Genomic DNA, 13625 nt, shown 5'->3' on the forward strand with positions numbered 1-13625 from the left:
AGCCATTCAGCCCCTCAAGCCTGTTCCGTCAGCCAATTTGGACATGGCTGGTCTGGCTCTTTCTGCAAGCCTAGCCTAACAACAATCTATTAATCTGAGTTTGAAAATTTGAATTGACTCAACCTCAATAGCATTTTGGGGATCGAGTTTCAGACTTCTGCCATCACCCCAAAAACCTTGCTCTCTCTAATTTTAAGGCAATGCTCACTTGAACCGCATTCCCCTACCCTCGAAAATAGGGTCGAGAGAGAGAAACTATCAATCCCTTTAATCAATTTAAACACCAATTCAACCAACCTTAATCTCCTATTCTCAAAAGAACACAATCTTCCTTCTCCCATTGTCTAATCCTATTAACCGCAATTCATTCTGGTGGATCGCCCCTGGACCCCATCCAAAGCCAAATATCTTTTTCTGCAGCGTGGCTTCCAGAACGGAACATGTGAAATGGGATACAACCAGTTCTTTATATAATGTAACTTTCACCCCTTTGTATTTTTAGCTTCTTTGAGATAAAGGCCTACTTTCCATTATTCCTTTAAATTATATTTGATGGTTTTTAGTGATTTCTACACTGGGACCAGTGTACTTATCTGCTCCTCCATAGTTCCTATGCTTCCCACCATTTAAGAAGTACTGTGATCTGACGTGCAAAGGGAATAGATAACCTTGCGCTTCTCCACATTGAGCATTCGCCTGCCACACTTTTCCCAAATCACTCAATCCATCAAATTCTGTTTGCAAATATCTGCCCCATCTCGACACGACTGACTGAACAACAGGCTTGCTACTTTAATGGGAACATGTCTTATATTTTCTAACTTTCAGGTAAACCTGGTTAATGGTAAACATTGAGATCCTTGCTTATACAGCAGTTTGTTTACGACTGTGAGTCACTAGATCTGCCTCAAAGGATAAGTAAAAATTTGCGTCGTCTTGACACCTCCTCAAATATTTGGATAATCAGGCCATTTGTTCAACTAAATTGGTAATACAATTTTCCAAAAACATTACTTGAGCCCAAATCCGAAGAGCCCATTTTCTTTTCTTACCCAACCGTGCTATTTTGGGTCATGAATTTCACAAGGTGTTCCCTATCCATTGGTTAATCACCTCAACAGCAACAATCGCCAGGCTTTAATTGCTTGAAACAGAGTTGACTGAGGCCATTAAGAGCATTAACTGAGGTGCACATTGTACACATTAACCATTGCTACTAGCAGACTTTCCCTCATACTGAAGATTGCAACTCATGCTCAAGGCCTTAACTTGTTCTTTATCAACAAAATTAAGGTTTGAGCCTAGTTAATAATCAGTGTAGAGGTTGTCACAACTGCAATATGTTTTGTCCTTGCTCGTATTCACAGCTACACCATTCCAGCAAAATTCCTTGGAGAATAATCAGGGATCCAAGCTATTTTCTCCATCTCCCTACTCCAGGACTATTGCGGTCAATTGTGGATCCTCACTGCCATCTAACTGAATTCAGCCGATGCGACAAAAGGTGGAAAGGGAACCAGGGCTATCCCCAGTCTGGAACCAGTGACATTCCAGCTCCTTACGGAACCCAGGTCATTCTGGTCCGTATTGAATCAGGGTTATTTCTGGCCTGTATGGAACCTGAGCTATTCCCTGTCCCTACAGAACCAGGACCGTTCCCGGTCTGGACAGAACTAATGATATTCCCAGTCCCTATGGAACCAGGTCTATTTCTGTTCCCTGCGGAACAAGGGCCATTCCCAATCCCTATAGAACCAGAGCCATTTCAGGTCTGGACAGACCAATGTTATTGAGGCCCATACAGAACCAGGACCATTCCTGGTCTGGACAGAACTAGTGATATTCCCGGTCCCTGCGGAACGAGGGCCATTCCGGAGATCCCTATGGAACAAGGGCCATTCCGGATCCCTATGGAACCAGAGCCATTTCAGGTCCATATGGAACCCAGTCCATTCCTGGTCCATATTGAACCAGGACCATTCCAGGTCCATATGGAACCCAGGCCATTCCAGGTCCATATTGAATCCAGGTCATTCCAGGTACATATGGAACCAGGACCATTCCAGGTCCATATGGAACCCAGGCCATTCCTGGTCCATATTGAATCCAGGTAATTCCTGGTCCATATTGAATCCAGGTCATTCCTGGTCCATATTGAACCAGGACCATTCCAGGTCCATATGGAACCCAGGCCATTCCAGGTCCATATGGAACCCAGTCCATTCCTGGTCCATATTGAATCCAGGTCATTCCTGATCCATATTGAACCCAGTCCATTCCTGGTCCATATGGAACCAGGACCATTCCAGGTCCATGTGGAATCTAGGTCATTCCAGGTCTGTTCAAACCAGGGCCATTCCCGGTCCATACAGAACTTGGCCATTGCCAGTCTGTATTGAACCCAGGCCATTCGCGGACTCGGTTAGTTTAGCCCTTTGTCTACTTGGCATCTTATTATCTAATCCATGATACGTCCAAATAACTTCAACCCTTTAGGAAACAGTTTCAATAAACCATAGGCTGGAATTGACATATTTGTGTCTTTACTTCTCATGTGAAAGGGACTTCACGCATACCAATGTATACAGCTTGTGCTCAACCTCAGCCAAGTGGCATATGGGTGTAAGTGATTCCCCAGTCTCTACCAATTTGCAATGAACAACTAATTATTTAGCACCATTGCCATAAGGTGCATTACAGAAACAGAAATACATCAAGAGGCAACAAGAGTTGGGGTAATGACCAAAGACATGGTTGAAGAGGTCAGTTTGAAGGGGGTCTATTGATGGTGGGTCTACAGGAACAAGTCAGAGGAGTTTGAAGATTGTGGAATGAATGGCCCATACAGGCTGAAGGCTCTGCCGCCAAAGATGGAAAGGAGGCAGGGAAAAGCATAGGAGGCCAACTTGAGAGCAGAGGGATTATACTAACCGAAGATTGCAGAGGTGAGGCTGTGGAGTGATTTATAAATGAGGGGCGATGATATTCTAGTGGAAATTAGTGCAGGATAGAATGCAGGTTTGAGAAACATGAGCTCAGCTCAGTCATTCAGCTGCACTTCTTTAATAACGGAGAAAATCCTGTAAGTACTCAACCCTCCCCCTCCACTGACAGTCCTTGCGTCTCCCACCTAACAGCACAACAGAAGCCAAAGGTTCTGTCAGTGCTCTTCTCTCCCAGATATCACAAAGGCACAGGCCAAAGTCGAGCTCCCTCACGAACATCTCCCCAGGCCCCCATTGCCCAGCCAATGCATGATCATAGTCACCACTCAGTTTCCCCTGCCCCAGACAGCACAGTCCAGAGAAGGAACCTGGCAGGTGGAAAATTAGTCATAAATCTACATAAACCCCCTCTACATCACACTAAAGGATTAACATTAAATTGTGTTAAAAATTGAAAAAAAAACCTGATCCGTTCAACGATATCTCACTAGAACTGGCAACATGGAAATTTTTAATTAAAATGGCTCGTATCAGTGCACCTTCAATCATTCAGCACACAGAAACATCTGGACATCTGCCCATTGCACTCATTGCACATAGTAAAAGTGCCACAGTAACCTTGACAATGTTAAAAGTACTGCATGGTTCAGTTCATTAGTATAGTCTGTCTTTCTGGGTATCTATTGGGTATGTTAACTTGCTTTTTTAACGTTATATGTATAAATGTGTTGTATGACCAAATGGCCAATTTTCAACTGTATATTATAAAGTATCGTAATTATCATTTAAAATGCAATCTTATTACGTTTCTAGGTCTATGAAGGTGAGGAAAATTAAAAATGCTGACGGACAGTTTCCCCAGCATGTTCTTGCCTTCTTCTCCTCCCCCCCCCCCCCCCCCCCCCCCCCCCCCCCCCGCATCTCCTCGTGGCAGGAAGCCAATTAAGCCTATTCAAGAGACAAATTGGGATTGTCACAGCAAAATCCCTCTTTTCCAACAGAGGAGCAATCTCCTGACATGTCCACAACCCGATATTGAGAATCTGCCCCTGTGAAATGGCCAAGAACTTGAAGGCTTTTATCAGCTTCACTGAACAGAAACAGAAAGGGACAGACTCGGAGCATGGCACTAATTCTGCCGGTGAGTGCTACCACTGCTTGGCTGAAGAATGCCAACAGCTTGGAAGGCATCTCGCCCACCCTCAGCTGCAGATCTCTGCTGCCACCCTTTGGAGCAGCTGACACGGTTATACTGTCCCCTTTGCTGAATGTCTAGGGCAGCAACTACAACTGGAGCACCACATACAACAGTTCCAGATTCTACGCAGCCTCGTGCCCCTCCACTGGGCAGAGGGAATGGCACGAAGATGCAGGTGGGAGAAGCCAGAGCCCCATCGGGCTTAATGGCAACGGATCAGCTATCCTGATGTGCAGGTTAGGTGGATTAGCATGGCCAATCCACCTAACCTGCACTTCTTTGGACTGTGGGAGGAAACCGGAGCATCCGGAGGAATCCCACGCAGACACGGAGAAAGTGCAAACTCCACACAGTCATCCAAGGCCGGTATTGAAGCCGGGTCCCTGTTGTGCCACCGTGCTGCCCCTTGAGGGTAGGCAGCTCAGAAAGATATATGTGGTGCTTGGAAAGAGAGGAATAGTGGAGATGGAATATATACCCATGAGGAGTGCTGTGCAGAAGAATACTGGGCAAGTCAGAATGGGGCATGACACCTGACACTGTTACACCACTCACCTGGCAAGCCCACCTGATGCCCTGGATCCTCCCAATGCACTGTCTCCATGGAGGAGCATACTGCTGCTGCTCACTTTCCTGGCCATTGTCCATCTACAACTGCTTGGTTGAAGAAGCTGTCCACATCCTCCTGCCCAGAAGGAGAGCCCACCTCCCCTCTCTACGTGTTCCTCCACGTAAGAGTGAGAGACACGGGGGGGGGGGGGGGGCAGCCTTTCCAGGCCTCCTCACTGTTCCTACAACTCAAAGCCACCCTGGTGAGCTGCTTTGAAACGTGGCGTGGTCCCTTTAATTAGAAAACGGCTCCATCACCTGCCCTTCCTCCTTGATTGGTCTAGGGAGTCCAGAGGTGTGACATGACATGGCACCCTGAGTGTCCTGAGACACAGACATGACCTGACATGTCAAGGAAACCTATTCTCTGCCTGAGAGCAAGGTATTTGTTTTAGCTCTAAAGAAGAGTCATACGGACTCGATACATTAACTCTGGTCCTCTCTCCCCAGATGCTACCAGACCTGCTGGGCTTTTCCAGCATTTTCTGTTCAGATTTCCAGCAGTATTTTTCAATTTGTGGTATGGAACTTCTATGTCAGGTGGTGGAGACATTTCCAGCTTCTGGAACAAGAGCTGCTGCCAAGTGGACCTGGGGACCATACTGTTCCAGTGTCTGTCAAATCCATGAGACATCAAACTCACTGGTGAGAGCATTGTGGAACGAAGGACGTAGCAGGCAAAAAAATGGCAATACTTAAACAGCACTTTCAGCTGCTTTCTTGCCTACTTGTGTGAAAGGACTTGACAATAGTACTCGTGCAGCAAGGTTACTTGACACATGTTGGATATCTCATGTACGCTTTGGAGTTCTGAGATCTACTTTGGAGCGTTGATAAATTCGTTCATGAGTGCCACTGATTGGCTCTCACACATGGATTAAGGTGACCAACACTAGCAGCAGATCTGCAGTTCCACAGGAGAGATTTAATACCCTACTCCCATTTGCTCCCAAGTTAAAACTCCCTCCGGTGAGTTCATGTTTCAATCATGTGCATGTCCTGAAATATATTTAGCAATTATTGAGAAGTTGGTTAGTTTTATATGTTATGATCCTTGGCCCGACCTCAGGACATGGGGTGCCAATGACGTTTTGTTTAAAGTAGATAAAGGTTGAGATTCTAGACACCTTTTGGAATAAAACCACAAGATTCCACAGGTTTTGAACAAACAGGTTCAGGGTGTACTAGCTAGATGGATAAAGAACTGGCTGGGCAACAGGAGACAGAGAGTAGTGGTGGAAGGGAGTGTCTCAAAATGGAGAAAGGTGACTAGTGGTGTTCCACAGGGATCCGTGCCCGGACCACTGTTGTTTGTGATATACATAAATGATCTGGACGAAGGTATAGTTGGTCTGATTAGCAAGTTTGCAGATGATACTAAGATTGGTGGAGTTGCAGATAGCGAGGACGACTGTCAGAGAATACAGCAAAATATAGATAGATTGGAGAGTTGGGCAGAGAAATGGCAGATGGAGTTCAATCCAGGCAAATGCGAGATGATGCATTTTGGAAGGTCTAATTCAAGAGCCGACTATATGGTCAATGGAAGAGTCCTGGGGAAAATTGATATACAGGGAGATCTGGGAGTTCAGGTCCATTGTACCCTTAAGGTGGCAACGCAGGTCGATAGAGTGGTCAAGAAGGCATACAGCATGCTTGCCTTCATTAGACTGGGTATTGAGTAGAAGAGTCTGCAGATCATGTTACAGTTGTATAAGACTTTGGTTAGGCCACATTTGGAATACTGCGTGCAGTTCTGGTCGCCACATTACCAGAAGGATGTGGATGCTTTAGAGAGGATGCAGAGGAGGTTTACCAGGATGTTACCTGGTATGGAGGATGCTAGCTATGAAGAAAGGTTGAGTAGATTAGGATTGTTGGAAAGACGGAGGTTGAGGGGGGACCTGATTGAGGTCTACAAAATTATGAGAGGTATGAATAGGGTGGATAGCAACAAGCTTTTTCCAAGAGTGGGGGTGTCAATTACAAGGGGTCACGATTTCAAGGTGAGAGGGGGAAAGTTTTTTACGCAGAGGGTGGTTGCTGCCTGGAATGCTTTGCCAGCGGAGGTGGTAGAGGCGGGCACGATAGCATCATTTAAGATGCACCTAGACAGATATATGAATGGGCGGGGAACAGAGGGAAGTAGATCCTTGGAAAATAGAAGACAGGTTTAGATAAAGGATCTGGGTTGGCGCAGGCTGGGAGGGCCGAAGGGCCTGTTCCTGTGCTGTAATTTTCTTTGTTTTTTGTTCTAAACACTAACTTTACTATTTGAGTTCAGAAAGATGAAACAAGTTACAATATCTATCTTATACTCGAACATTCAAGGTATCTATGAGGTACCTGTGGGTTAGCAGAAAAAGTGTGGTCAGACCCACAACACTACAGAATAAATGATCGATGCGACCAAAACAAATTCCACAGATTTCTCAACAAACCACTCACAAACACATTTTCAAATCTATGGCTGTGCCAAGCAGAACATCACTGCTCCAAGCACCTGCAGCAAGGAATCACGAACTATCGGCTGCCTCCTCGGATCTTTTGGGCATCCAAACCCTCTTCGCAGCTCCTCAGAGCTAACAGCAGCACTTTTGCTGCATGAAGCTTCTTCCCCCCCTGCTCCTGACTCTCCCTAAACTGACTGCATCCAGAAGAGCTATTTTCTGACCCCTGAACTGATGTGGGGACCTATCAAAAACACTTGAGAGGATCCCACCCTTGTTACTCGGCAGGAACCAATATAACAAGCATTGGAACTTTAATAAGCACAAGGGGAGTCCACAATGAGTTGAAGAATGAACTTTGATTTATTTGCAAATACAGTATATACACTTGCTGGTAGATCCCTACCGGGTCTCTGGTTGCTGCCTTACTGACCGACCTTTTATACAATGCTAAATGGAGTCCACCCCACAGCGGGGGAGCTCGTACTCCACGAGAACCACGGGAATGATAATCATAAGGCATAGGAACAGAATTAGCCATTCAGCCCATCGAGTCTGCTCTGCCATTCAATCATGGCTGATATGTTTCTCATTCCCATTCTCCTGCCTCCTCCCCATAACCATAATCATTCCCACCCCGTAAGTCCCATGCGGGCTATTACAGGGACATCCTGTACCTTAATTGTTACAGTTTCTACAGACAACTGATCTAACACTCGGGGACACATAGATAAATGAGTTTCATGACATATGAATAAGGATTTCTAGCCAAATTCAATGGTTTCTCATCTTTGTTCCTCTGACCTCAATTAACAGTCCACACAGCCAGAAGGATGGAACACTTTTGGCTGGAGCTTTTTATTGCCAAGATCAAAAATCTAAAATAAGCTGACAGAATTAGAATACAAGTCAGGTTCTGACGGCCTCCTTTCCTTGCTTCTCTCCCATTACTCACTGGGGACTTGACTAGACCCAGCCAACCAACATACACAAACTGCTGTGACAGGCAGCTCTGGGACCCTGTATACTTGACATCATAGTGACTGCTCTGGAGGCAACTGCTTGAATTTCCAATTCAGTCTTATCTGATCCGTTTTACCTCTGCGCCTGATGCAATGCGCTGCTTTACTCGTTGTTGAGGAAGCTGAAGTGAAGCATAGTGTTCTCACTGTGTTTCTTCTTTGCCCTTTACCTCTTCCTGTTCACCTTGTCCCAGTACAATTTCTGACATTGCTAATTGTTTTGTTATGCTCTTGACGTAGCATAAGCTGCTTCCTTGATGTACACTCTGACAAAGGACGGTTCAGACTTGGAGATAGCTTTAACACGTTTATTAAACTATTAACAATTCTCCTACTTGGATTTGACTCTCCTGTTAATCCTGCTATAGCTACTCAGACTAACTAACCAGTCTGCTACAATCCACATGGTGGGTGTGATGTGTTTCCATCAACCGTGTCTGTACTCACTAAGTGTCTCCACTGGAAAGAGACTGAGCATGTGTGCTGTGTCCTTTTATATGGGTTGGTGCAATGCCCCCCTGTGGTAGTGTCACGTCTGGGTGTGTCGTGACTGCCCATTGGTCGTGTCCTATCTTACTAACCTATTGGTTGAATGTCTGTGTGCCATGATGTCTCTGGTGCTCCCTCTAGTGTCTAGCTAGGTGTAGTGTGTGTACATTAACCCCTTGTGTATTTACAGTGATGCATATCACCACAACTCCCCTTTTTTCGTGTTACATATTTTCTGTACAGTGTTAAAGAAAATTGAACAAGAACAGGTAGATAAGTGATGCTATGTGCAAGTTATGATGATTGTGATGACTATGCAATATTATACAATACCAAATAATAGTTATGATGACTTGAGGATAAGACAATACAAAACAAAAGTTATGAGTCCAAAGTTCATGAATTTGTATGGTCTGGTATAGAAGTGTCAATGGTGATGTTGTCATTCCCTTGTGAACGCTGTCAGTGTCCTGGTGTTTGGTCATCAGGAGGTGTTCAAGTGTTCAAATCACTTCATTGACTGATTTGGAGTCTGTTTCTTTCTTTTTTTTTCGATGCTTATGGTAGCAATTCTTGATGGCACCTGTCCTGAAAGCCAGGTTGCCTGTTGGTAGTGCAGCAAACGTGAATTGGTAAGATGCATTGTCCTGCCATGGTATGTCATTGTACTGAGCTGAGCAGTAACAGTGTCCCGCATTTGCAGAGTTGTACCATGTTGTACCAGTCGTAGTTCCAGTGGTGTTTTTGTCGTGCTTGTTGTCGACGTTGTTGCCTCTGGTACGCTTCGTGTCGTTGTCTTTGTTGTTTGTGTAGATTTTGTTGTTGAGTTTGTTGCGCTCAATGACCATATTGAGTGGATTATACGATTTGTTCACACAGTTACTCGTGTCAGCGTCCTTTGTGGCACCTGCTGTTTCATTGAGCGTGCCGTCTCTGATTCCGCAGCTCTCCCCGTCTGGAGTCATGTCCGGCTTACTTGAATCAGCTTTGGCTTGTCGATGCTCCCCGTCTGGAGTCTGGTCTGTTTCACCTGAGTCAGTTTTGGTTTGTTGATGCTCCCCGTCTGGAGCCCCTTCTGGTTCACCTGAATCAGCTTTGGTTTCTTGACGCTCCCCGTCCGGAGTCATTTCAGGTTCACTTGCATCTTCTGAAGTTTCGTGATGCTCCCCATCCGGAGTCAAAATGTTCAGGAATTCATTTGCTTGTGGAGAGGCTCGAGCGGATGAGGTTTGAATTAACGTGGTGTCACCGGAGTCACCAGTAGTCTCACTGTGATTGTCGAGTGCCTCTGTACATTCTAGCTGAGGTCTGTCATGTTGCACATCTGGTATGGGAAGTGGGATGCCGTCGTCACGTGTCACACATACAGTGGGTAGACCCTCAGTGTCTTCTTGTCGTTCACTTGAGCTGGGTAGACTGTCAGAGTCTTCTTCTGGTGGCTCAAACAATCTGGATGGACTGTCATAGTCGCTTTGTTGTTCACGTGAGCATGGTAGACTGTCATAGTCTTCTTGGACGCCCCTGAGTCAATTGTGGAATTGCGCAGAATTAGCCCATTGCAGTTCGGGCAGTGAAGGAGCTGCTACGTTACTGCGAATGCCGGAAATCTGAAATAAAAACAGAACGTGCTGGAAGTACTCAGCACATCTGGCAGCATCTGGGGAGAGAGAAACCAAGTTAATATTGCAGGTTGACGGACAATCGGGAAAAATTATAGATGTAGTAGGTGTTAAGAAAGTGAAAGAGTGGGAGAGGAGGGGAAAGAAGTACAAAAGGGAAGATCTGCAAAAGAATGGAAGACAGGAGAGATTAAGTGTTGGAGGTGCAGGGCCAAAGGAGTGGTAATGTTTAGTGATGCACTTTCACAGGCTGTATTAGAAACACAGAGGGATTTATTAATAAGAAAACTGCATGGCAATACAGCAACCACACGGCTGCCCTGGTCCTCTACATGTCTACCCACTGGGTGATTACCCACCCTGTGTCCCAATTGGTCCCCCAAGCCAGGTGACCTTACTCTACTGTGTTCCCCTTCAAGGGACAATCACCAGATAATGGAACAAGAAAAGAAACAAAGTATACACAGAAGGGTGTGAAAGGCAGAATCTTATACGCCTGCTGCCTAAAAGTAAAATAAAATGTTTAAATCAGGAGAGTAATGTTAAGCTCCGATGGTAACTCTGTAATACGAACGAGGAAACAAGTCTTAACTTAAACTCCATTGTGTTCAATAATCACTTCTCCAACACAAAACGCCTTTATATATTGATGCAATCCATTAAACAATTGAAACCCCAATTCCCAATTGAAGTACGAGGGAACATGAACTCTTTCCTAACAAGTAAAACCAAAGTCAGCAAAGAGAAAGGAAACAAAATGGCATCAGAGGTTTCATCTGGAAGGAATGTATGGGGCCTTGGATGGTGAGAAGGGAGGAGGTAAAATGGAAAGTGTTGCATCTCCTGTGCTTGTGTGGAAAGGTGCTACTGGGAGGTAGGTGAGTTTGATGGTGGCATCACACTGGAGGTGGCAGTAATGTCAGAGGATGATCTGTTGAACATGGAGGCTGGTGAGGAAACTATTATGGTTCTGGAATGGAGAGTTAGGGCTGTTGGTAAAAGTGCATGAAATGGGATGGAAACTGTTGAGATCCCAGTCAATCGCAGTAGGGGGAACCTTTGATGGAGGAGAAAGGAAGACTTATCAAAAGTGCTAGTGTGGAAGGTTGCATTATCAGAGTGGATGCAATAGAGACTGAGAAACTGGGGAACAATATGGAGCATATAGAGAAAACAGGGTTTAAGGAAGTGTACTTCAGGTAGCTATGGGAGACAGTGGGCTAATAATGAATTTTGGTTGTTAGTATATCCTGAGAAATGCAAATAAAGTGATCAAGAAAAGGTAAAGAAGAGTCAGAGATGGACCAAGGGAAAGGTGGAAACTGGAAGAGAAGTTGATAATGTGTGTGGGGTGTGTGTCAGGTGTGGTGTGACGGGGTGCATGTGCGTTAATCAAATGGGTAATGGGAAACCGATAGATCTCCAAGGCACACCATCCTGACTTTGAAACATATCATCATTCCTTCACTGTCGCTGGGTCAAAATCCTGGAACTCCCTTCCTAACAGCACTGTGGATGTACCTACACCACATGGGCTGCAAAGGTTCAAGAAGGCAGCTCACCATCACCTTGGTGCGCACCACATGGTCCCCTCCACATTAGGGAGACTAAACGCAGATTGATCTCTGCTCAATTTGCAAGTCTGATCCCGAGCTTCTGGTGTCTGCCATTTTAATTCTCTACCTTGCTCTCATGCTAACTTCTCTTCCAATGAAACTCAATGTAAGCTCGAGGAACAGTACCTCATCTTTTAATTAGGCACTTTTATCACCTTCTGTAGAATCCGACAGGCGAGAAACACTCAGGATATAAAGAAGGATACACTGCTAAACACCCATGCCCCGAATGGGTCACTCTCCCCGACTTACACCCACGCCAGGGTTTTTATATTGAGGAGCCTCCCCTGTTAAGGAGGAAGCTCCGCCCCCAATTACCAGGGGAGTTCATACTTGTTATGTGTTAATGGGAAACGGATGGTGCAGACTCCCTTACTGCCCAGGCGGTCATAACACCTTCCAAACTCACTGAGTTCAACAATTTTTGGGGGGTTTTGGTCTTCCTCTCGTTTGTCTCTAGTTTTTGCTTTTGGGTAGCAGCTGTTCGATGATTCTGCCGTTTGCACCTGCCCAGACAGGTTTTGTTTCTTTACTTAATCCTTTGGCCTCCCACCATTAACACTTCTGTTTTGTTATGCTCTTGTCGGAGCATAAGCTGCTTCCTTGATGTACACTCTGACAAAGGAAGGTTCAGACTTGGAGATAGCTTTAACACATTTATTAAACTATTAACAATTCTCCTACTTGGATTTGACGCTACTGTTAATCCTGCTATAGCTACTCAGACTGGCGAATCAGTCTGCTACAATCCACATGGTGGGTGTGATGTGTTTCCATCAACCCTGTCTGTACTCACTAAGTGTCTCCACTGGAAAGAGGAAGATCATGTGTGCTGTGTTCTTTTATATGGGTTGATGCAATGCCCTCCTGTGGTAGTGTCACGTCTGGGTGTATCGTGACTGCCCATTGGTCGTGTCCTATCTTACCGACCTATTGGTTGACTGTCTATGTGTCATGTCTCTGGTGTTCCCTCTAGTGTCTAGCTAGGTGTAGTGTATGTACGTTAACCCTTTGTGTACTTAGTGATGTATGTCACCACAACTTCTGCCATTTAATATCTCCTTTCTTCGACCTTCTCACAGACCTCCCCTTTGTTTCTATTTCTACCCTCTCCATTTTTGCTAAAAACCTGTTGAAAGGTCATCAGCCTGTGACGTTAACTTTGTCTCTTTCTCTGACTTACTGAGTACTTACAGCATTTAATTTTTTTCATTTCAGATTCCCAATATTTTGCTTTTTTTCATTAATTCTCTTAAGTAACCCAGTGGCTGCACACAGAAACCTCCCACCACTCCCCTCCTAATTATTCCCGTTTCTTCTGTGATCCTGAAGTACAGTTCCACAGGTGCCAACCTAGTTCCAGTTGTTTGCAAAGCATTAATTCCTCCTGCAAAATCCCAAGATAACAAGTGACAGTAAGATATTCAACTTGGAGAGCATCGTGGTCCAGCTTGATCCTGTCGCTCGCAATGTTGGTTCCCCACCCCCCACACACACCAACAATAATAATCTTTATTAGTGTCACAATTAGGCTTACATTAACACTGCAATGAAGTTGAGCTGCTCACAGAAAAATACTTTTCACTGTACCTTGGTACACGTGACAATAAACAAAATCCAAATCCAATCCAAGTTACCGTGAAAATCCCCTAGTCGCCACACTACGGCACCTGTTTG

Source organism: Scyliorhinus torazame, chromosome 17, assembly GCF_047496885.1.
Source record: "Scyliorhinus torazame isolate Kashiwa2021f chromosome 17, sScyTor2.1, whole genome shotgun sequence".
NCBI classification, from domain to species: Eukaryota; Metazoa; Chordata; class Chondrichthyes; order Carcharhiniformes; family Scyliorhinidae; genus Scyliorhinus; species Scyliorhinus torazame.